Source organism: Lithobates pipiens, unplaced genomic scaffold, assembly GCF_037356315.1.
Source record: "Lithobates pipiens isolate NorthernLeopardFrog02 unplaced genomic scaffold, aLitPip1_a1.2 Scaffold_28, whole genome shotgun sequence".
NCBI lineage: Eukaryota > Metazoa > Chordata > Amphibia > Anura > Ranidae > Lithobates > Lithobates pipiens.
Genome location: NW_027507789.1, coordinates 197470600 through 197495367, shown reverse-complemented (window position 1 = coordinate 197495367; position 24768 = coordinate 197470600).

Below are 24768 nucleotides of genomic sequence, written 5' to 3'. Positions count from 1 at the left end.
GTACAACGAATATCTCCTAAACTTGCAGTGTTCAGGAGACATTCACAGTGGATGCAGCCGGTGATGTCACCGGCGCATGCGCTCTGAAAGGACAGCATACCACGTCATTGCGGCCCCGGCCACTCATACAGCCGAATGGGGCTGTAGATAATTTGTTTTCCGGGGGGGGGGGATTCAGGTCTTTCAAACTCAAAGTCATTTGCACTTTAATGTTGGGGAGGTATGGTCAAAACATGTGACAGCAGAGTGGGGCAATGAGGCGCAGCAAAAATGATCCCATTTAAACTGAATAGAGCGCAATTCATGCAGTTGTGGTGCGGTAGTGTACTCATTAGTACAGTGAGCTCCTCAAACTCCCTAGTTTTTTTTTTCCTTTAGTCTGCTTGCCCCGACTTGTTCAAGCCCCGACTTCATTGGGGTAGGCGGAACACTTTGGTGGGGGGGGGGGTCAGCCCGACACTTGACCTTTGACGAGGTCCCTATTCCAATCCCTGAGTCCTAACCTTGTTCTTCTAGGGGAAACCCTAACCCCTAACCCTAGCCCTAACAAAAAAATCTCACCATGTTAACCAGGCTTTAAATCTCATTCATATGTTCTAAATGGCCATGGAATGGCAAGTGTAAAGGCTGACCGCAGGGTAAGCCTGTATTTGTAGGAGGAGTCAGGCTGCATAAAGCCTGCCCTCCTCTGCCTCCTTCTCGTTGGACGTCGGGTCTCATGTGGCTGACGTCACTTCCGGCGGGTCGGAGGAGGATGTCATTCTGCTGCTCTGGCGCTCATGGACGGGGTGCTTTTGGCCCCGCCGGCTCCGTTTGTGGGCATCTGTGGGTGGGGGGGGGACAGCTTCTGTCTGCACGGGGAGCCTTCCTCCCGCCCGCCTCCTTCTCCGGCTGCCTCTGCTGGAGGGGAGGGGGGTGGGGGTTTTCTGTCTCAGGCTCCCCCTTGTCGCCCACCCGCCTCCTTCTCCCGCTGTACCAGCCACAGGCTTCCCCCGTGTGGTGCTGGGGGGGGGGGCGCGCTTCACCTGCCGGCGGCTGTCTGCACGGGGGAGGCTTTCTCCCACCCGCCTCGGCGGGAGGGAGATTTTCTCTCCCAGGCTTCCCTCTGTGATTCTGCCATGAGCGTTTGTCCACTGGGGGGGCTTAGACCCGCCGATTCTCCTGGCGGGGGAAGGGGGAGGTTTTCGGCCACGCTGGCTCCCCTTCCCCCCCCCCTTCACATATGCAGTGCACACACTGTTTCTCCTGGTGGGGGGAGGGGAGGTTTTCGGCCGCGCCGGCCCCCCCTCCCCCCCCCCTCACATATGCAGTGCACACGCTGTTTCTCCTGGTGGGGGGAGGGGAGGTTTTCGGCCGCCGCCGGCTCCCCCTCCCCCCCACTCACGTGCAGAGCGCCCGCCGGTTCTCCTGGAAAGGGGGAGGTGAGCGGTCGTCGCTGGCTCCCCTTCCCCCCTCACATGTGCAGAGTACCGGCCGGTTTCTCCTGGTGAGGGGGAGGTGTTCGGCCGCCGCCGCCGCCGGCTCCCCCTCTCCCCTCACATGTGTTCCAGCCTGGCGGGGGTCGGAAGCAAGTTTGTGCTTGTTCCGCCGGGGGGAGCATGCTTCGCCTGGAGAGGGGGGGGGGGTTTTGTCTCTGGGGTTGCCACTTCTCCTGCCTGCCCCCTTCTCCCGGTGTTCCGCCGGGGGGAGGGGGTTGTCTGCCGGTCGGTTGCCACAAGGGAGCCTTCTCCCGCCCGCCTCCCTCTGGCTGCCGGGCCGTGGGGGGGAGGGGTGTCAGCTGCGCTTTCTTCTTTATAAAAAAAAAAAAGACAGCTCTTATGCTCCTATCATAAATATTAGCCAATATGACAGGTAATAAATTGGTGCAGATTGTATAAAACAGGCCTTCTCCCGCCCGCCTCTGGCTGCCCCGGGCCGTGGGGGAGGGGGGTGTCTGCTGCGCCCCGCCTGGGCTCCACTTGGCGGGCCTCCCCTCCCCCGCCTGAGCTCCACGGGTGGTTGCAGGGGAGCCGCTTCTCCCATCCGCCCGCTTCTCCCGGTGGGAGGGGGGAATGCTTCACCCGCAGAGGGGGGGTTTTGTCCGCAGGTGGCTGCGGGGGTGATACTTCTGCCGCCCGCCCCCTTCTCCCGGTATTCCGCCGGGGGGAGGACGCATTAGCCTGCTGGGTGGCTGTGGGGGAACCGTTTCTCCCGCCCGCCTACTTCTCCCTGTGTTCCACCGGGGGGGAGGACGCCCCCCCGCCTGGGCTCCGCGTGGCAGTCCCCCCCTGCCTGAGCTCCACGTGGCGTGCCCCCCCCGCCTGAGCTCCACGTGGCATGCACCCCCCCGCCTGAGCTCCACGTGGCGTGCCCACCCCCCTGCCTGAGCTCCACGTGGTGTGCCCCCCCGCCTGAGCTCCACGTGGCGTTCCCCCCCGCCTGAGCTCCACGTGGCGTTCCCCCCCGCCTGAGCTCCACGTGGCGTGCCCCCCCCTGCCTGAGCTCCACGTGGCGTGCCCCCCCGCCTGAGCTCCACGTGGCGTGCCCCCCCCGCCTGAGCTCCACGTGGCGTGCCCCCCCCCCCCGCCTGAGCTCCACGTGGCGTTCTGGTGCATTAATATTCTCATGCCATTCATGTTCTCGTGCTATTAACGGTTTTCTCATGCAGGTTTACGTTCTGGTGCATTTTATGGTTTTCCCATGCGATTCGGTCCCATGCGTTTCCGGTCTCAGGCCATTTACGTTTTCATAGCGGTCACGTTCTCAAAGCAGTTACGTTGTCATGCATTTGCGTTTTCATGCATTTGCATCTTCTTGCAGTTGCGTTTTTCATGCATTTGCGTTTTCATGCATTTGCATCTTCTTGCAGTTGCGTGTCTTGCAGTTGCGTTTCTCAAGCAGTTGCGTTTCTCAGGCAGTTGCATCTTCTTGCAGTTGCGTTTCTCAAGCTGTTGCGTTTCTCAGGCAGTTGCATCTTCAGGCATTTGCGTTTCTTGCATTTGCGTTTCTTGCATTTGCGTTTCATGCAGTTATGTTTTTGTTTCGTTTTACGTTTTCATGCAGTTATGTTCTCGTTCCTTTACATTCTCATGCAGTTATGTTCTCGTTTCGTTTTCCGTTCTCATTCGATTTGACGTTCTCATGCTTGTTGGTTTCAAGCACGTTGCTTACGGTTCTTACGCAATTTTGTTTTTCATGCGATTTGGGTCTCTCATGTGATTTACTTTTCTTATGAAGTTGTTGTTTCTCATACAATTGATGGTTTTCTATGCAATTTTACAGTTTCTCATGCAATTGCGTTTCTCGTGCGTTTCGCAGGCAGTTGGCGGTTTTTAAACGATGTACAGTTCTTACGCATTTATGGTTCTCATGAATTTATGGTTCTCAGGCATGTTAAATTTCTCATGCAATTTACGTATCAGATGTAATTTACTTGTCTCACGCAACTACTTGCGTTTCCCATGTTTCTGACGTTTCCCCATGTTTTATAGCGTTTTCTGACGTATTCCCGTGGTACAGTTGACGGTTCATGCAACTACGGTTTCTCGTGCATTTTTATGGTTTCTCTCGCTTTCCAGGTTTTCTCTCGCTTTCCAGGTTTCTCTATCGCGTTTCCAGCGTTATGCGTTTTGCGTTTCATGCGTTTTGCATTTCATGTTTTGCGTTCTCATGCAGTTATGTTCTTGTTTCATTTTACGTTCTCGTGCACTCATGTCCTCGTTTCGTTTTATGTTCTCATACACTCATGTTCTCGTTTCGTTTACATTGGTGTTTCATGAAGTTATGGTTCTTACGCAATTTTGTTTGTTCATGCGATTTAGGTCTCTCATGTGATTTACATATGAAGTTGGTGTTTCTCATACATTTGAAGGTTTTCCATGCAATTTTACGGTTTCTCATACAATTGCGTTCTTGTGTGTTTTGCTGGCAGTTGACGGTTTTTAAACGACTTACAGTTCTTACGCTTTTATGGTTCTCATGAATTTATGGTTATCAGGTTTTTTACGTTTCTCATGCAATTCACGTATCGGATGTAATGTTCGTGGCTGTTATTTACGTGATGCAACTTCTTGTGTTTCCCTTGTTTGACGTTTCCCCGTGTTTTTCTAGCATTTTCTGACGTATTTCCATGGTTTTTGACGTATTCACATGTTTCCTTACGTGTTGTCCTGTGTTTCCTTCCGTATTTCCCATGTGCCGCACGTTTCATGTCTTATGCCTTTCATGTCATTACCCTTGTGTAATTTCATGATTCTCAGACTTTTTTACGTTCCTCATGCTTGTTAGTGTCGGATGTATTGTACGTGTCTGATGCCATTTACGTGTCTCATGCATCTTCTCGCGTTTCCCATGTTTCTTTTGTTTCTCGTGTTTTCTTGCCTTTTCTCGTGTTTCTTACATATTCCTATATGCCGCACGTTTCGTGTCTTATGCTTTTCTTTTCTCTTGTGTACCCCCCAGGGTTTTCTCTTGTGTTTTTCATCGATTTGCGTTTCTTGTGCAACCTGCATTTCCTAGGCAGGTCGTGTTTTCTAGCAGCCGCGGTTCTTAAGCCGCTCACGGTGATCAGTTCACGCTACTCATGTTTTCGTTCAGTCACGTTTCCTTATCGCAGGTTTCGTTCTTGTCGCAGGTATTTTTTGTCTGATCGCGATTCTCTCGCTAGTTGTGTTCCTGATCAGTTGGGTGCCATTCCTCACTATTTATTTTAATTTCCTAGCTGCGTCCGGCCAGGAGTTGCCCTGGGGTATGGAAAGTTTGGTTAGTCAGTTTTCACTGATCCACAGTTTCTACTGGCTCAGGGACTTTCGTGGATCACGGGGCCCGGGCCAGTATCTGTAGGCTCGGGTCTCAGAAGCGGGTTCCAGTTACGCACTTTCTTTTCAGTTCCAGTTGTGGTAGATTGGTTTCCATTTGGTTGGCACTGCAGCCTTGATCATTGGGTTTTGTTTTAAATTCCAGGAAGGCCCATGACACTGCTTGGCATGTTTCCAGGTTAGGTTTCCAGTCCTGATGGTGAAACATCTAGTTCCTTTTTGCTTTTCTGTTTTGTTTTAGTTTCCTTTTTTGCCTCCTCCAGCTGGTATCAGCCTTCAGCACTTTCTGGGCGTATCCAGTTAAGTCCCAGTATTTCATGATGAATGATCTGTCAGGTTGTTTTATTTTCTGCTTTTCCGTTTGAAGCCATCCAGGTCTCCAGCGGTGGGGACTCCCTGCTGTGCTTAGCTGACTTTCCATTGTGGGTTTCATTTTATGACATTCACGTACTCTCAGGTTTATCTTGCGTTGGTCGCTGGGTTGGGCTCAAGGGGGTGCTGGCCTTGTGGTTCCTGAAGCCAGGGGAGGGGCTACTGCCTTTCTTAGCGTTTCCTTCTCTGCGGCAAAGGCATAACTCATTTGCCGCCACTCCAGGTTAGACGTTATTCACTGGGTCATCTGGTTGTTGAGCTTTCTTCCTACTGTGTTATTTTTTGCCCCCTTTTAGGCATACTGACCACGTGACCTTTGGCACACTTCAGGTCTTTGTTTCCTTGTTGCTCTTTGTTCCTTTCCTCACCATCCACAGAGTGACTCTGAGTACAAGTGTAAAGGCTGACCGCAGGGTAAGCCTGTATTTGTAGGAGGAGTCAGGCTGCATAAAGCCTGCCCTCCTCTGCCTCCTTCTCGTTGGACGTCGGGTCTCGTGTCCCACTCACCCATTCCCTTTTTCTTTTAATTTCATTCTTTACATTTCATACTTGGGTATGCCCCCTTTTAGGCATACTGACCACGTGACCTTTGGCACACTTCAGGTCTTTGTTTCCTTGTTGCTCTTTGTTCCTTTCCTCACCATCCACAGAGTGACTCTGAGTACAAATATACCATTAATACCTACAGCCAGGATCCCAGATGTTCCAATTTTTGTCAGCTGCTCAGTTTGTTCACTTGAGTGATGGGCTGAAAAGAGCCACTGCTGTTAACATGTATCTGCACATCCAATGGTCCCCATGTTTAAGCTCCAGGGGACAAAGCGAAACACGTTGGGGTGTGGCCTGGTGGGAACCCGGGCTGAGGTCTCTCTCTCCAATCACTACTACATTACCATAGGACTCCGTGGATGTTTGGCACCAGGGATTTTTTTCCCCTCTCTTCTCTTCAGTGACTACAGGAGCTGGGATGAGCTCCATCCCTCGCCAGCACTCCTCCAGCACATTCGGTATCATCTAAATCACTCCCCACATGGATTAAGCCTGAGCGACACACTAACAAACCACGGGTCACAGTGGTTATCTGCTCTTAGGGACAAATTTCTGACCCTGGATGCAGAGAGATTTTATCCAAGGGCAAAAATGTATCTCTACCTGCAGGTAACCACTGGATGTGCAGATACATGTTTACAGCAGCAGACAGCCTTGGCTCTTTTCAGCCCGTCACTCAGGTGTAAAGGCTGAGCAGATATTGGAACATCTGAGATCCCGGGTGCAGGTATTTGCAGTATACTTGCTGCACCATGGTCATGTAGGATGTATGAATGAGAACCAAGACTGGATTTTAGCTAATCTTACTGTGTAAGTTGAGCAGGTGCAAGGGGCAACATATTGTGGTAGGCAGTAAATTCAGTGATTTATTTAAACCTTAAAAAACCTGTCTTAAGAAATTTTATGAAATATTTAACCACTTCCCACCCGGCCAATGCATATATACGGCCGGGTGGGAGCCGTCTACTCCTGATAGGACGTTCAGGAACGTCCTTCAGGAGTAGCGGGATCGCGCGCGCGCGTGCCCGCGCAGCGGCGCGATCCCGATGTGCTCGTGTCACCCGGACACGGCACATCTCAGATCGGCAGGAGGGCTCTGTGATTGGCCCTCCTGATCACATGACGGCCGTGTCCAATCACGGCCGTCATGTGATGTAAACAAACAGCCGGTTGCTAGGCAATCGGCTCTCCTCTCCTCATACGGAAGTCACCGCTGAGGAGAGGAGAGCAGAACGCTGCAGCCGGCTGATGATCAGTGAGTATGCGCTGCTTTTTACAGCTTTTTACTCACTGATCATCAGTGTAGTGTAAACACACAACACACCACACAGTACAAACACAGTCCCCACATATGTCCCCAAAACACACATGTCCCCAAAACATACATGTCCCCAAATAATAAAAACACATGTCCCTAATAATAAAAACATGTCCCCCACATATGTCCCACTAAAATCACATGTCCCAATGATTATCTGCACACATATGTACGTGATCACCTGCATACATATGTACATGATCATTTGCGTACATATGTCCGTGATCACACAAACCAATTATTATACACTTAACGGAATTTTTTTTACCAAAAACATGTAGCAGAATACATTTTGGCTTAAATTTATGACAAAATTTGATTTTATTGGATTTCTTTTCAAATAGAAAAAAGAAAATATTGTTTTTTTTCCAAATTTCCGCTATTTTTGCGCTTATATCGCAAAAAAAAAAAAAACGGAGTCGTGAATAAATAACACCAAAATAAAGCTCTATTTGTGCGAACAAAATGATAACAATTTCATTTGGGTACAGTGTAGCATGACCGCGCAATTGTCACTGAAAGCGCTAGAGCTGAAAATTGGGCTGGGAAGGAAGGGGGTGAAAGTGCCCTGTATTGTAGTGGTTAAAGAGATTAATAAAAAAAAAATAATCTATATATATATATATATATATATATATATATATATATATATATATTTATATATATATATATATATATTTATTAGTTACTGATTAAAATTTTCGTGTTCGAATAATTGATTTTTTTTTAATCGATTAATCAACTAATTCCGATGAATTATAACGCACATACAGATCCAACTACTTTTAGCTGATCTCCTTGCACTGCAACTCTGCATGAGTCAGTGGTAAATGGGGTATACACTATATATAATAACCCGACACTAGTTAGTTTCCACAATCCATGACTTAACTTCACAGTTCACACAAATATGTTTTAAATCCAAACTGTCCAGGCTGCAAAAAGACAGTGCAATCAACGCAAAAAAATCAAAACAAAACAAATAAATAAAATACACCCCCTTATGCAAGCTGGACACTAAAGAATTTTCACAGAATTTAAATAGCAATGGTAAATATGGATATAAGTGCAGCGCACAAACAATTAATAAAATAAATAATAACAACAGAACAAATAATAATAAATCTGAAGGCAATTAGAGAGATGAAATAGCTGTCCAGAGAGACGATAAACAGCCAGATCCACAAGTTATTCCACCAGTGCTGAGCCACATGGCAAAAATATCACAGCTTATCAGCCTCTAAGGACAACAATGTTAAAAACTGAGGTTATGAAATTTGCCAACACGTAGCTCACTGAATGATCCCAGTTAACCACATCCATATTTACTATCACCGTCCAGGCTGTCCGGTGACGTCACAGACATCGACGTCACCGGACTCCTCCCCCCTTCCTTTCGTTAGCAGATGGAGGCACTTGGGGAAGGGGGAGGAGTCCAACGGAACTCCCTGAAGACCCGGAAGGTGGCGGAGAGGTGGGTACCGATTAAAAGAATTTTGATAGATCAAAAAAATTTACGATTCATTGAGGAATTAATTGTTAATTTCTGCAGCCCTAATATATATTTATATATTATGATATTAGGGTGTTTAGCCCAAGTGGATAGATGCATTTTGGTGCGGCGAGTCAACATCAGACAGGCATTAATAGTTAAGGGCCTGGTAGCCCACGTTTATTAAAGGGGAAAAAACAAAACAAAAGTCCATCCAGGAATCCCACACAGGGGTTTAACTTCATTCAGCACTCATAAATGTAAAACATACCAAGCCACCTGGCTCACCTGGCTCTCAGCCATTCCTCTGCTTGCTCTCAACAGAGTTTATTCTTTCCAGCCACCTGGACTCACTGGCTTCCTTAGCCTTCCCGACTCTCAAGGCTGGCCAGCCCTTCTCAGTCCCTGGGCAAAGAATCCCCCTTACACGGGCTACAGTCTCCCACAGGGCAGACCATTCTCCAGACACAGGTCTGTCTTCACACAGCCGCAGCAAGCTGCTCACAATCCACCTTCCTCCACCCTTTGCTCTCAACAGCCCCTCGTTATATGGGCTGTATGCACCCGGGCACACAACCTGCTGGCTATCCAAAAGACCTGGACACAGGGTTGGAGATTCCATCCCACCCAAGACTCTGAGGAATCTCCAAACTACAGAATCCCATCTGAATGTAGCAAAACCTGGAGAAAGCTGCCAAAACTGTTTTCTCCATTTCAAAGCTATGCTCTGTAGCTCTGCAGTCCGCCGACATGCAGCCTCTGTGTCCATTTTCCATCCCTTTTCATAGTGACAGGGACTCTCACTATTACAATATATATATATATATATATATATATATATATATATATATATATATATATATATATTGTGCACTGCCTACCACATGATGGTTGCACCTGGTCAATATACTTAGCTTTTGAACTTGTACCTACAAGTAAGCCTATAATAACGCTTATCTGTAGGTATAGTGAATATCTCCTAAACTTGTGGTGTTTTGGAGATATTCACATGGAAAACAGCAGGTGAGGTCATAGTTGCATGCACTCTGAAGGGACGGCATACCACTTGGTTGTACTTCTCCTGGGGAGGAGTGCAGTTCGTTCTGCACTTTTGTGACCAGTTTTTAGCCAACAGCCAGCTATAGCCCCCTGTCAGATGAGATCGCTCAGCAGGTCCAGGCTGTGGAAAGATCCTAACTTTAAAGTCAGGATTCACCCAGATGCCTGGACCAGCAGCTCACTCAGCCTCTCGGTGAGCCACAGAGACCCTGAGCCAGCTGCTTCTGCCCCCTCCACAGCCTGGCATTGCAGTGAGCGTGGGGGAGGGGGGGTAGAGCCAGAGACTGACAGTCACCACTCTTTGCTCACTGAAGGCTGAGAACTGAGTGATCAGCATTCTTTGATTGCTCTGTTGCTGATCTTAGAAGCAGCTGGGGACAGATGTAATATTGGATCGATGCTCCATCCACCTAGGTAAGTATAATAAAAATACAAACAAAGATTCCCACTGTAAAATATCTCCCTCCCTAAAATATCCCCCCAAAAATTAACCCTCCCGTCTCCAAACCGACCCCCCCTCCCCCAGAAAGCAAAAAATTCACCCTCAGTCAACACCCTCTCCCCCAGCAAAGATTCCTACTTATGAAGAAAATCTCCCTTCATCCATTCAAACTCCCCTCCCAGAAGCAAATCCCAGCCATTAACGACCCCCTGTAAACTTCTCTACAAGAAACTCCCCCTTCTCCAAAAGCAAACCCACCCCCCTTTCCTTAATCCCCCACCAAACGAAATTCTCCCAGGCTGGAATTCTCACTTCCTCCTTCCTGAAACAGAAAATCGATGCCTCCCCACTGAGCAGACCTCAGATTCAGCACGACTCAGAAGCAGGAAAACTTCTGCATCCCCCATCTCCATTCGGCTGTGTCATATGATACCTCAAGGAGTCATTGAATTTCGGACAAGAATTACGAAATACGAGTTAACGGCTAATACGAAATGGAATGGAGCGATACAAAACCAATTTATTGACGGTGCACATGTCTAATGTCAATGTGAGACCTCTCAGTAATTTCATGCTTTTCAGGGGGACCCCTTATTAAACTGTAAATTGGGCACAATAGAAGGGGGACTGGCTTCTGCACTCCGAAACTCTGATTGCTTCTACTGTGCTCATTCTGAGGCTAAACAGCGGGGACCATGTCTGGGCATTTTGCCAGGATGCTCTGGGGCGGGGTTTGAACACCCCTGACCGCCCTTATCTATGCCCCTGCAGCCGAAGTACACAGACCCAGAAGGAAGACTGGGGTAAGATGGAAGCCCTGTCAGCGCACCACTGGAGGACTTAGTAGATTACAGTGGTGGTGCATCCATTAGGGGCGCACGGGTGCCGCCCCCTCTCTATGATGGGGTACATTAGCTGCAATTGATGGGCACAGTGGCTGCATTTGATGGCACCGTGGCTGCGTTTGATGGGCACTGTGGCTGTGTTTGGCGGGCACAGTTGCTGCGTTTGATGGCACAGTGGCTGCAATTGATGGCACAGTGGCTGCAATTGATGGGCACAGTGGCTGCAATTGATGGGTACAGTGAGGCTGCAATTGATGGGTACAGTGAGGCTGCAATTGATGGGTACAGTGAGGCTGCAAATTATGTTTTTTGTTCAGAATTTTTCAGTTTGTTTACACTACCCCAAAACTTTTGACCACCAGCTGCCACTGGTAGATTCATATTTCATAATGTGCTAGTACGTGATGCACACTAGCACATAATGCCATTGCCTTGTTTTTTTTTAATGCCACAGTTTACTACCGCTTTAAGGCCACATGCAGACAGGGTGTTTGATTTTCTCATCTGAACACCTTTTACTCCAGGCAGGAAAAAGAAGCTTATAAAATCATCACACATCAGGAATATTAGTGTTAATGGATTCTATTGGCTAGAATAATAATTTATTGTGGATATTGGAATGCATTAATGTCCAAACACTAGACATGCCCAGTGTCCAGGCGTGTTTAGCATTTTTTCTGCTCAAAAGCCTCTCTTCTGATGTTTTTTTTTTTTCAGCTCTTTTTGTAATATGGCTGTAAATGCCTACGTGCGGACTAACATAGGGGTGCTTTTACAGGTTGAGAAAAAAAAATACCAAACACTGGTAAAAGCATTGTTTTTTTTAAGCGCAGTGTGCATTAGGCCAACAGTCAGAAGAGCGCAGAATGTTATCAGCCACTGAGCAGATATTTTTGCACTTATTAACAAACACATTTACATTGGTATATTTAAAGCTAAACTCCAAGCAGAATATTCCTTTCAGTATTTTTCCCGGTAGCCACAAAGGATATAAATTTGCTTTGTGTGCACCAAATGACTTAACAAACTCAGATATTACTTTGTAAAATCATCCTTATGCTGCACATGACCTGTGCATAGAGCAGGCCGATGGGAGGTCCTGTCCACTACAGGAGAGGGGTGGAGACAAGACCAGTCTCCCTGCAAAAGAGCAGCAGTGACCATCATGCAGGCATATGGCACAGATCTGGAGGAAATACACAAAACACACCAAGATTCAAGTACGAATATACTGTACATGCCTCTTGTATTCAGATGATATTTGCTTATTCTAGAGTTAGGCTTTAAAGGATTCACCTTTCCAGAAAAAATAAAATAAATGCACACATTCTTGCAGGAAAAGAAAATTTGCATTTATATTTTTTTCCTGCAGGAGCCTGGAAAGCATTGTACCTGTGATCAGTGGTGCAATGTCAGGCTTTTGCAGGCAAGCCCTGCTCATCAGCACCCTCGCAGTTCATTCAGAGCTGAAAACCAACCACAGTGGCTAGTGGTAGTTGTAGTTGACAGTTGACAGAGCCGTGTCGATGGAGCCCTGCCCTGTTTTTAAATTGTGACAGCGGGTGAGGAGAGAAGATCCCCCCACCCGCTGTCACACCAAGGGGGATTGGGGAACTGGCAGCAGGAGCTGTAAAATGTCATGTTTCACTCTAAATATGTGGGGGACATGTAACATGTTTCAAAAGGTGAACTTTGGGGGGGGTGGGGGGGGAGACAAGTCAAAAGTCAGCAGCTACAAATACTGTAGCTGCTGACTTTTAATATTAGAAAGCTTAGCTGTCCAGGGAGCCCGCAATGTCAGCACCGCAGCCAATTTTTAGATCAGCTGTCGGATGCTGCGCCGCCATTTGTCGTAAGGGAAATGGAGCCTTTTGGTTCCCTACTGCGCATGCGCTAAGGGAGAGGGGGGCCGAACTTCCAAGGGACAGTGCTGTGGTGCAGTTTCCTGGAAGTGGGGAAGGGTACCTGCCAAAAACAGGTGTGTATGTGCCATCGGATATTTACTGTCGGAATTTCCGACAACTGTTTGGGAGCAGGTTCTCAAATTTTCCGACAACAAGACTTGTTGTCGGAAATTCCGATTGTGTGTACACAATTCCGACGCACAGAAGTCCACACATGCTCGGAATGAAGCAGAAGAGCCGCACTGGCTATTGAACTTTTTTCTTGGCTTTTCGTATGTGTTTTACGTCACCGCGTTCTTGACGTTTGGAATTTCCGACAACATTTGTGTGACCGTCTGCATGCAAGATAAGTTTGAGCCAACATCCGTTGAAAAAAAACAAAACAAAAAAAAAACACGGTTTGGTTGTCGGAAATTCCGATCATCTGTACGCAGCATTAGACCCAAGCCATCCTGCAGTAAAAGCACTAAAATTATGGCTGCCATCAACAATATATAAAACATTATTTAGAAAAAAAAAGTTTTTATTTTAAACTATAGATAAACGACCATGTTCAGCAGCTTTCAGGCTTTGGAGATGTGACAGATGTCACATTGATAGATGTTCTCTATTGTTACAAGACTGTTGGGACTGTCATCTAGTGCAATAGAAATATTTTTCACTTTTGAGTAGTGTGAGAATATATGGGCAAACGTGTAAAAAAAAAAATGAATTATAATTTTGGTGGTTCCACCCATAAATACATTAGGCACGTTCCCACTTATTTCACTTTAAAGACAGTGATGAAAATAAAGAAATCAGAGATAGATTATAGTTTCAAAGTCACCTGAGTCTATATTTCTGGTCACCCATACGTCATTGGGGAAGCCTGGCTTCCCCCACTAGCGTCAGAGGGGGGAGGGGTCAGGTGAAGGGTGGCCTCGCCCTCCTCATATAAGAAACGCCAGGCCACCGGCATCCTGCAGTGTCTCAGACAGTGGAGACAGAGGATGCATGGATGGACTGCGCTGGAGGGAGAGATCACCCATCGCTGGATCAGATCAGCCATCGCTGGACCCCAGAGAGATGATCATCCGTCGCTGGATAGCAAGAGTGGATTACCACCGCTTTGAAACATTTTTCAAAAGTGTGTTTGTCTTAATTAACTATTTTTACACTTTCTTTGTGAAATGGTAGGGGTACTTTTGTACCCCCTTACCATTTCAAACGGGGGGCCAGGATCTGGGCCTCCCCTTGTTAAATGGGGCTTCCAGATTCTGATAAGCCCCCTGCCCGCAGACCCCCACAACCACCGGCCAGGGTTGTGGGGATGAGGCCCCTGCCCCCATCAACATGGGGACATGGTGCTTTGGGGGGGACCCCAAAGCATCCTCCCAATGTTGAGGGCATGTGGCCTGGTATGGTTCAGGAGGGGGGGGGCGCTCTCTCGTCCCCCCCTCTTTTTCTGCGCCCTGCCAGGTTGCGTGCTCGGATAAAGGGTCTGGTATGGATTTTTAGGGGGACTCCCATGTCAATTTTTTTTTAATTTGACGCGGGGTTCCCCTTAATATCCATACCAGCCCTGAAGGGCCTGGTAATTGAATTTGGCAGAACCCCATGCTTTTAAAAAAAAAAATTTTTATCAATGACTTTCAATGAGTGTTCTCTGTATTACGGGAGCCGACAATTCATTATAGCCGCGAGTGATTTTAAATGACTTTTTTTTTCTGCAGAAATGATACTTTGTGCAGGGACTAAGCACGGGAAACATGCGCCCCTTCACAGGCATACTATAGACACCCCCAGGTACGAAATTGAAAGGAATATTACACTTTTATTGTTTCACTTTAATCATTATTAAAATCACTGCTCCCGAAAAAACTGACGTTTCTAAAACTTTTTTTTGCATTGATACATGTCCCCTGGGGCAGGACCCGGGTCCCCAAACACTTTTTAGGACAGTAACTTGCATATTAGCCTTTAAAATTAGCATTTTCGATTTTGAACGTTCGAGTCCCATAGACTTTAATAGGGTTCTAAAGTTCACACGAAGTTTAGGTCTGTTCACAGGTTCTGGTGCGAACCGAACCGGGGGGTGTTCGGCTCATCCTTAGGCTGCTTTCACACTGGGGCGGTATTCAGGCGTTACAGCGCTAAAAATAGCGCCTGTGTATCGCCTGAAAAAAAACGGCCCCTTTCCCTCCAGTGTGAAAGCCGGAGGGATGCGCTGGCAGGACGGTGAAAAAAGTCCTGCTAGCCGCATCTTTGGAGCGGTGAAGGAGCGGTGTATTCACCGCTCCTATACCGCTCCTACCCATTGAAATCAATGGGACAGCGCGGCAATACCGCCGGCAAAGCGCCGCTGCAGCGGCGCTTTGCGGGCGGGTTTAACCCTTTTTCGGCCGCTAGCGGGGGTTAAAACCACCCCGCTAGCACCCGCAGACCGCCGCTAAAACGACGGTAAAGCGCCGCTAAAAATAGCGGCGCTTTACCACCGACGCCCGCACCGCCCCAATGTGAAAGCAGCCTTACTTAGCAGCAATACCAAAAAAACAAAACAAAAACAAACCAAGAGACATACAGAGAATGTTTTTTTATTAATAAAGTCACAACCAGCTAAAAGTATAATAATAAAGCTGATAAGAGACGCTGAATTTTAACCACTTGCCGCCCGCCCATTGTCAAATAACTGCGGCAAAGTGGTTTCAAAATCCTGACTGGATGTCATAGACTGTCCTCAGGATTTTGAGCTGCTGCGCGCCCCCAGGGGCATGCATCGCGCCGATCGTTGTTGCAGGGTGTCAGTCTGATGGAGACTCTTAACCACGTGATCAGCCGTGTCCAATCACGGCTGATCACAGTGTAAATAGAAAAGCCGGAGATGGGCTTTTCCTCACTCGCGTCTGTCAGACACGAGTAGAGGAGAGCCGATCGGCTACTCCTCTGACGGGGGGTGGTTGTGCTGATCGATTATCAGCACAGCCCCCCGAGGATGCCCACACTGGACTACCAGGGACACCACCAGACCACCAGGAATGCCCAACACCAGGTATGCCACCCTAGACCACCAGGGATGCCAGTCAGTGCCCACAATGGATGCCAATCAGTGCCCACAATGGATGCCAATCAGTTTCCACAATGGGCATCACTGATTGGCATGCATTGTTTGGCACTGATTGGCATCCATCAGTAAAATACAATGCCGCCTATCAGTGCCCATCCATGCCACCTATCAGTGCCCATCCGTGCCAACTATCAGTGCCCATCCATGCCAAATATCAGTGCCCATCCATGCCCATCTGTTCCGCCTAACCATGCCCATCTGTGCCGCCTATCCATGCCCATTCGTGCCGCCTATCCATGCCAATCCATGCCAGCTATCCATGCCAAACCGTGCCAGCTATCAGTGCCAATTTGTGCCATCTATCAGTGTCCATCCGTGTCGCCCATCAGTGCCACCTATCAGTGCCCATCAGTGCCGCCTATCAGTGCCACATATCAGTGCCCATCAATGCCACCTCATCAGTGCCGCCTTATCAGTACCCCTCAGTGCCGCCCCACCAGTGCCCATCAGTGAAGGAGAAAAACTTATTTACAACGTTTTGAAACTGAAACAAAAAACATTTTTTTTCAAAATTTTTGGTCTTTTTTTTATTTGTTTAGCAAAAAATAAAAACCGTAGAGGTGATCGAATACCACCAAAAGAAAGCTCTATTTGTGGGGAAAAAATTATAAAAATTTCATTTGGGTACAGTGTAGCATGACCGCGCAATTGTCATTCAAATTGCGACAGCGCAGAAAGCTCAAAATTGGTCTGGGCAGGAAGGTGTTTAAGTGCCTGGTATTGATGTGGTTAACAGCGCTAAAAAACGGTTATGGGTGTAACCCACGTGACGTATCCCAAGCTTATTAAATCCCACCGTGGGTGTAACAATCTTGCCAAGTCTAGGGGCTTATTCCATAAGCTAGTTGTCTGTTAATGACTACACTTAGGTTGCTGCGAGGCAAACTATAAAAACATCAGCTAACTCCAGTGGATTGAGTCTCCATAAAAAAAGCATACATTATTCATGTAGTGAAAAACAAAAATTTTTCGTGAGAAAGTTGTTGATAATAAATCACACTTGTCAAAGTAAAGTTTTTACAGAAGTGAGAATTTCGTTTATTGAAATGTGTTTCAAGGAGAAATTTATTATTTATTTTTTTCCCTCTTATCCCTTCAAGATAAATTAAAGATGGCCAAGTTATCTATTTTACTGGTGGGAGATAAGAGACTTTGTTGTCCAGGATAGGTACTCATCTCTAGTATGTGATCTTTGCTCTTCCAGCTTCAGCAATCCAATCAGTACATATACTGTAGGACAAAACATAGAAGATTCAAGGCCTGAGCTTTGCTGCAGAACCTCAAGTCACAAGCAGAGCAAAAAATTGTTGGAATTTTGCTATGAAAAGCTAGAGGATCGCAAAATGGTAAAGTTGTTAAAGTAGAACTAAAGTCTCCAATTATTACCATCATTAGGTGGCCCTATTCATGGACGACATGTTATTATTTCGGGAGATACAGATCGCTCATGGTCTTCACTTATTACTCGTTTTGGCTCCTTCTCTGGCTTTACTATAAACTGAGACAAGTCGGAGTTGCTTCCCCTGGGCACACGCTCAATCTTGCTCCCACCCTGGTGCAGCACAAAGAAAAATTGTGGATTCATTTAAATATCTAGGTATTAAGGTCAGCACAAACCTGGATGACTATCTACAACCTAAGTCCACTGCTGAGTAGATTTAAAACTTGAGTAAATCCTGGGGTAAGCTTCCTTTGACTGTTGCGGTTAGAGCCAATCTCCTGAAGTTCATTTAGGCACCACAACTTCTTTATGTGATGCACAACTCCTCCTTTGTGGATTCAACAATCATGGTTTAGGAGAATCTATAGCGGAGAGAAGCCCATGCCCCATGGTTTAGGAGAATCTATAGCGGAGAGAAGCCCATGCCCCATGGTTTAGGAGAATCTATAGCGGAGAGAAGCCCATGCCCCATGGTTTAGGAGAATAGATGCTTTGTACAGGGACCTGATTTGGAAGGGGAAAATCCCTCACATCCCTACCTACTTTACTAATACCGAAGCATAGAGGGGGCCTAGCTGTTCCAAGCACCAAACTTTACTTTTTCACATCACAGCACCAGCACCTCCCAGGACGGGGTAGCACTGACCTTGCAGATCCCAATCAAGGTGTTCTTTTAACAAGATCCAGTAAATACCACTTAATAGGATAAATTAAGGCAGAAATAGTACAAGTCTCTATACAGTGTCCCACTCTCACATTATTACACAAAGTCTGGCTTGAGATGAAACGCGTTATGCTGGTATGATGGCTGTTTTGCTTATACCCAGTTGTGGGATAATTCTCACCTCGGAGTAGTCACAAAGTTATAAGGGTTTGAGTGCTGGTTTCTAGCCAGGATCCATTATGTCCATCAAGTATATTGTCGTGATGTAATAAATCTGCCCAGAGCGCAGCTTATATCAGTACAGATGGGTAGATTTTTTACAGAACACAGACACAGTCACACATCTTATTAAGGTACAGAGGAGATAAGATCATTTCATAGAAGTGGGTTAACAACCACTTTAACTATAACTGTGTAAAAAAACAATTATAAAGCCCCATACACACTATCAGATTTTCTGCTGATTTTTGTCTTCGGGTTTACCAAAACAATGTAGTGAAGGGCCTGACTGATTGCATACAAATTGAAACTCCTAAGGTTTGACCTCATATTATATGGTTTTGGTAAATCTGAAGGAAAAAAATCAGCAGAAAATCTGATAGTGTGTATGGGGCTTTACAGGAAGAACAATTTTTTACATTGACAACTTTAGATAATTCCACTCTGGCTCTCCAGTACTTTCTCACAGAAAACACAATCTACCTTGCTTGTTCATCGTCACTTCAGGAGTTTCAATGAGGACATACACTATAGCCGATCACACAAGGATCGAAATTCAGCCGGTCCAGCAGGGGCCAGACAAATTTTGTTCCATGTAAGGGCAGACTAGTTGTACACAAGTTGATCTATTAATCGACTCGTGTACAACCAGCCTGTTGGGTTTTTTCTGAACGGTCAGTGCTGCCGGCTATAGCCGGAAACATTGAGTTCTGATAGCAGTTTCTCTCCTATTGTTAGAATACAATAAGCTCAGTGGGAAGGATTCCTCCATCAACACTGAATGTGTGGATATGGGAATCTGCTCTTCTTTTTTTTTCAACCTGCTGGTTGAAGGAAAAAAAAATTGAATCATGTATTGCCGGCTTAACTCCCATCCCTGAGCAGCTTGGGGGCAATACTGGAGGCTACTCTCAGCACTCTCTTCCCCTGGTGGATTTTCCACTGGGCACTCACCTATACAATACCCCAATAGCTAACAGAGAGCACATCACTGAGCTGTTGAAGTTCAGATGGTATGTCAACTTTATCAGCAGAAACAGTCTGATCTCCTTCAAGAAATATTTGGTATACAATTTATATCAGTATCATTGGAGCTTTAAGGGAATTATATGTGTCAGGACAGACAAGAGCCCTGATATCTACTAGAGGAACACCCTTGTTTCTAAACCTGTAATGCCGCGTACATACGGTTGGCTTTTCCGTCAACAAAACCGTGGATTTTTTTTCCGAAGGATGTTGGTTCAAACTTGTCTTGCATACACACGGTCACACAAATGTTGGCCAAAAATTCAGAACGTGAGAACGCGGAGACGTACAACACGTACGACGAGCTGAGAAAAAGGAAGTTCAAGTTCAATAGCCAGTGCAGCTCCTTCTGCTCGATTCCGATCATGAGTGAACTTTTGTGCGACGGACTTGTGTACACAAAGTTATGTTGGCGAAAAATTTGAAAACCTGCTAGCCAACATTTGTTGGCGGGAATTCTGATAGCCAAATGTTCGATGGAGCGTACACATGGTCGGACTTTCAGACAACAAGCTCACATCAAACATTTCCAGTCGGAAAATATGACCGGGTGTACGTGGCATAAGAGTCAAACTTATTTCCAAGCTTCCCATTAACAGGATATGAATCAGTGTCCAGGCCCCACTCTTCAATTCTCTCAGTAGATTTAAAAGGAATGCTGCTAACGTACATCTGGTAGAATGAATGGTAAATAAAGGTAACTTGGGAGCCTGTATCAAACAGAGCTGGGGTTGTATACCTGCCGACAGTTGGCGGTAACTTTAATTATAGACTTAAAGCCTACGAGGAGTCCTCTTGATTTTGGTCTGAAACTACCCCCTTTACATCTTCACTTCTGTATGGCAAATGCCACACTTCCCCCAGAATCCTCATAACACCGTTTTGCAGAATGGCCAGACTGGCCACACCTGAAACACCTTTGAGAATCTCGCCCCCTCCTAGAAGCAAGTGTCACACTCTGTTCACTGACAATCTGCAGCACACGGGGAATCAGTTGGACTGAGTGCACACATTATTTACTAAAGGAAAATCCACTTTCCACTACAAGTGCACTTGGAGGTGAAGTCCCTGTAGATCTGAGGGGGACATGCAAGGAAAATAAAAATCAGCATTTTTGCTTGCACATGATTGGATGATAAAATCAGCAGAGCTTCCCTTCATTTCAGAGCTTCCCCTCAGATCTACAGCGACTGCACTTCCAAGTGCACTTGTAGTGCAAAGTGGATTTGCCTTTAGTGAATAAACCCCATTGTGCCCATAGGTCTAACCGCTGTCTGAAGTTTCACTTATACTTTCTCTACTAGTTTTACCTTTAAGCGAAAGTGTTTATTTGTTATTGTGACAGTGTCATTGTGCCACCTTGTGGCCACAGATAAGATTGCAATCTGACAAAATCTCTGGCAATATTGCTGCTGATCCACAATTTTCAAAACCACTAGCCTGCCAACAAAATGTATCTTTAGCTACACCATATACTATATACAACAATATTTAACTGCTGCTACGCTTGGGGTGCGAAATGCATTCTAAATAGGTGTGAAAGCAACAGCATGCTTCACCATAAAAAATAAATGTAACTTTGATGTTAAATTAAAACAGGTCCCCCTGCCTACAGAAGGATTGGACAATGGCAAAAAAAAAAAAAAAAAAAAAAAAACATAGGCCATCCAGGATAACTTCTCCCAATACCGGAATGCCTTCGTTTTGTAGCAAAGTAGTAGTGATAACATGATCATTAACACAGAGGGGGGTGGGACCTGTGTCCATCAATTCCAACCAAAGGATTTTAGGGTGAGAACAAAAGTTTATTTTTCATCCATTGAGGAGCACAAGAAGTCTTCAACCTTCAGGACACCCAAAAAGCAGCCCAGCTAAGAAGTGGGCAACGCAGTAAATGCCAACATGCCCAAGAAAAACGTCTTAAAGGGGTGGACAGTCTCTGTAGTTCAAAGAGCAGCCAGAAGAACCTTATGCCCAAAACCGGCATTAGATGACACTGTAATGACCACCTGGTAGAACATGTGAGCAGGAGGCAGCTTTGCAAATCTGGGAAACAGATGCTTAAAGTGTTACTAAAGCCACAACAATATAATCAATCTGTATATGCAGTAAAGCATGTCTGTTATACTCACTGTGTAACCTAAGGGGTTAATCCTCTGCATTGTTTAAAAAAGCTTTTTGATCCTGTATGCACAGATCCTCCTCTTCTTGCATATCTTGTGTATTGCTAGAGTTTTTATTTTTTTCTTGGGAGAGTGAATGTGATCAGCACAAGGCCAATCAGCACTGTCCAGACAGAGGGTCAGGGGTCCTGCATCCTGATAGGACAGCCAGTGCAGTATGAAAACTCCTCCTACAAGCTTTAACCAGGCACTGATAGAAGTCGCAATGGTATTTAGCCATTTATATTTACTAAAATAGTTGCATTCCCATGTTCTGTGTACTGTGGGAGACCAGATATAAAGAATGCAGGGTCCTGGGTTTAGGAACACTTTAACCACTTGCCAACCAGGCCATAGCCAAATAATGGCTACAGCACAGTTGGCTAGTTCTGGGAGGGCATCCAGGGATGTCCTGCAAAACTTGCGCTTCCAACGCGCCCCTTGGGGGGCGCACACGGAAGTGTCCTTGTTTGCCAGGTTCACCGAACACGGCGCATCATGGATCATGGTAAAGGGCCAATGCTCGCCTCCACATAGGTGAACATACCCACCAAGGACACTTATGAATGACAACGTTGCTTGCAATACATGTAACTATCACGGCTCACATTGAAGTAAGAGTAATAATTCTATAATTCTAGGGCCATTATGACCTGTAGAGACTTTTAAAGCTTTGCCCGTGGAAAATATAGAGTACTAAAGTTGTGATCATTTTCTAGAGGACTGCAAATTTAAAGATTGACATACTTTTGACACAACCTCATCTTTTATATTTTACCAAAAACTTTTGAGCCCTAAAATTAACTCAAAATGTATTTTTTTGTTTTCAAATTGAGCACTTCATAAACTGTTGCATAAATATCGTGGGGCTTAAAAAATTGTAAACTACCACTCTGCTGTCAGAAAATATATATTATGTTTGGGGGTTTTAACTAATCTTCATCCTTAAAATGATTCTTTAAACGTGTGTGCAAAAAAAAAATGAAAAAAAGCTCTGGTGGATAAAGGCTTACACGGGTTAATTTGGGATTTCAAAAAGGGCAAGGCAGAGCCTTCTTGGGCCTTATACCCTCTCCTTATACAAGGCCAGAAAAGGGTTGCATGCAGGATAAGGACACTCATAACAGACACTCACCTCACAAAGGTAATGGCTACAAGACTTTGTGGGCGAGATTAGAGAGGAATATTTCTTATGGGTTCAAACAGCCCCTTCTGAATCACAGAAAGAACCAGATTTAGATCCCAAAGACTCACAGGGGAACGGACAAGGGGAGCTACATGGAAGACCAGCTGTACAAAGGTCTTAAGTCAATGATTGGTAGACCAATGGTCTTAGAATAAAAAGAGCAGGAACATGATCCTTGATAGTGCAGAGAATCTAATGCTGGTCCAGTATGAGGTTTTGTCATACAGAGAAACTCTTCGGGCTGAAGCCCCCAGACCCACACTAAGTGAAGTATGCCTTCCATGTCCAATGATAGACCCTGTAAAAAGCAGATTTCCTGGATTTCAGCATCATAGGACTCACAGACAGAGTTGTCCCTTAGAACCTGGGCTTTAATAGCTTTGCTGTGAAAAGCTCATTACCACTGCCAAAATCGATCCCTGAGACTGAAGATCCTGATAATCTTGCAAAACACACAAAACATCTTGAAGAAACCTTACTAGGTCTGCGTAATACATTTGCTTGGACCAGTCCTGAGCAGATCACCAGAATGCCATCCATCTCAATCCTGCGAAGCACACAATGAAGAGGTTTCAGGGTAGGAAAGGTACAAGGTATGGTATACGGATCCCATGGGGCCACCAAGGAATCCACTGCTAACACCAAAAGATTTCTGTATCTGGAGACAAACCTTGTCAACTTGTTAAATATTTCACATGATGCTCCAGAAGAGATCAGGCTCCACAATCACACCTCAGATGCGGACTCTGCTCCCCTCCACAGAAGCAATCCATTGCATCAACAAAAAGGATTGTCACACACCAAAATGCTAAATAATCTTTCTTTATTAACATAGCCAGAAATATATTCTGACACGTATTGTGCCTTGCAACCAGGGCAGGACTTACCATTGGGCTTGACTGGGCTCAAGCCCATGGGCCCCTCCCAATAGGGGGCCCCGCAGAGATACATAGCCGAGTGTACTCAGCTCGGCTCCACTCACAGTCACGCCCAGTCCTGCCCTATGATGGACATAACACAGGGACTGGGCGTGACTGTGAGCCGAGCCGAGTACACTCGGCTACTCTTGGCTCCGCTCAGGACTGTGAGAGGACCCAAGAGCTGCAGAGGGGACCCAAGAGCCGCCGAAATACAGAGGACTCTAAACTTGGGGTGCGTGTTATATGCCGGCGCGTGTTATACGCCTATAAATATGGTAATGTATAGAAGGTAGGGCCCGAAAGTGACTCAAGCCCAGGGGCCCCCACCACCCTAAGTCCTGCCCTGCTTGCAACACATGAAACAAGACTCCCCCAACAACCAAGTCCTGCACTGTCAGGGTACCCAGGTTCTCCTCTACAGCCCAAAAGGCTGGTGTTCATCATAAATATCTTCCAAAAGAGAGGAAGAAAGAACTTACAATCCAGAGCTAGAGTCCTGAACTGGCAATCTGATCCTCAGTGATAGACATATCAGGTTGTCCCTGAATGTTAGCATGTTGTATGTAGACGTCTGGAGTAAAACTAGACAAATGGGATTGCCTTGAAAGAGCCTACAATCAGACCCAGGACTCTCATGCAAAAGCTGAAAGTCATACAGCTCCTGGAGTTGAGTAGCTCCAGTCTGTGACTGGAGTGTCTGAAGTTTCTCCTGTTAAAGGAATTCTCTACAGTTCCTGGGGCTAGTCCTGGACACAATTCAGATAAAAAATGAGTCCCGTACAGAAAAGATTTTGAAGGTTCAGAATCCATCTAAAATTGGAATGCGCTAAATGTTCCCCCATCAGGAAGTCATATAAAAGTGTCCCACGTTGGGGATGCCAACAGAGCACAGAAAAGATAGTATTGGGACTACTGGTAGCTATGTTTTACCTGTGTATTTAGCTGTTTGACTGGAGTTCATGTTTTTCCGAAGGATGTTGGCTCAAAATTGTCTAGCATACACACGGTCACACAAATGTTGTCGGAAATTCCGAACGTCAAGAACGTACAACGTGTACGACGAGCCGTGAAGAATTAAGTTCAATACCCAGTGCAGCTATTGTGCTTGATTCCAAGCATGCGTGGACTTTTGTGCTTCGGAAAGTGCACACACGCTCGGAATTTCCGTCAAGTTTTGTTGTCGGAAAATTTGAGAACCTGTTCTTAAACATTTGTTGGCGTAAATTCTCACAACAAATGCTCTATAGAGGATACACGCGGTCGGACTTTC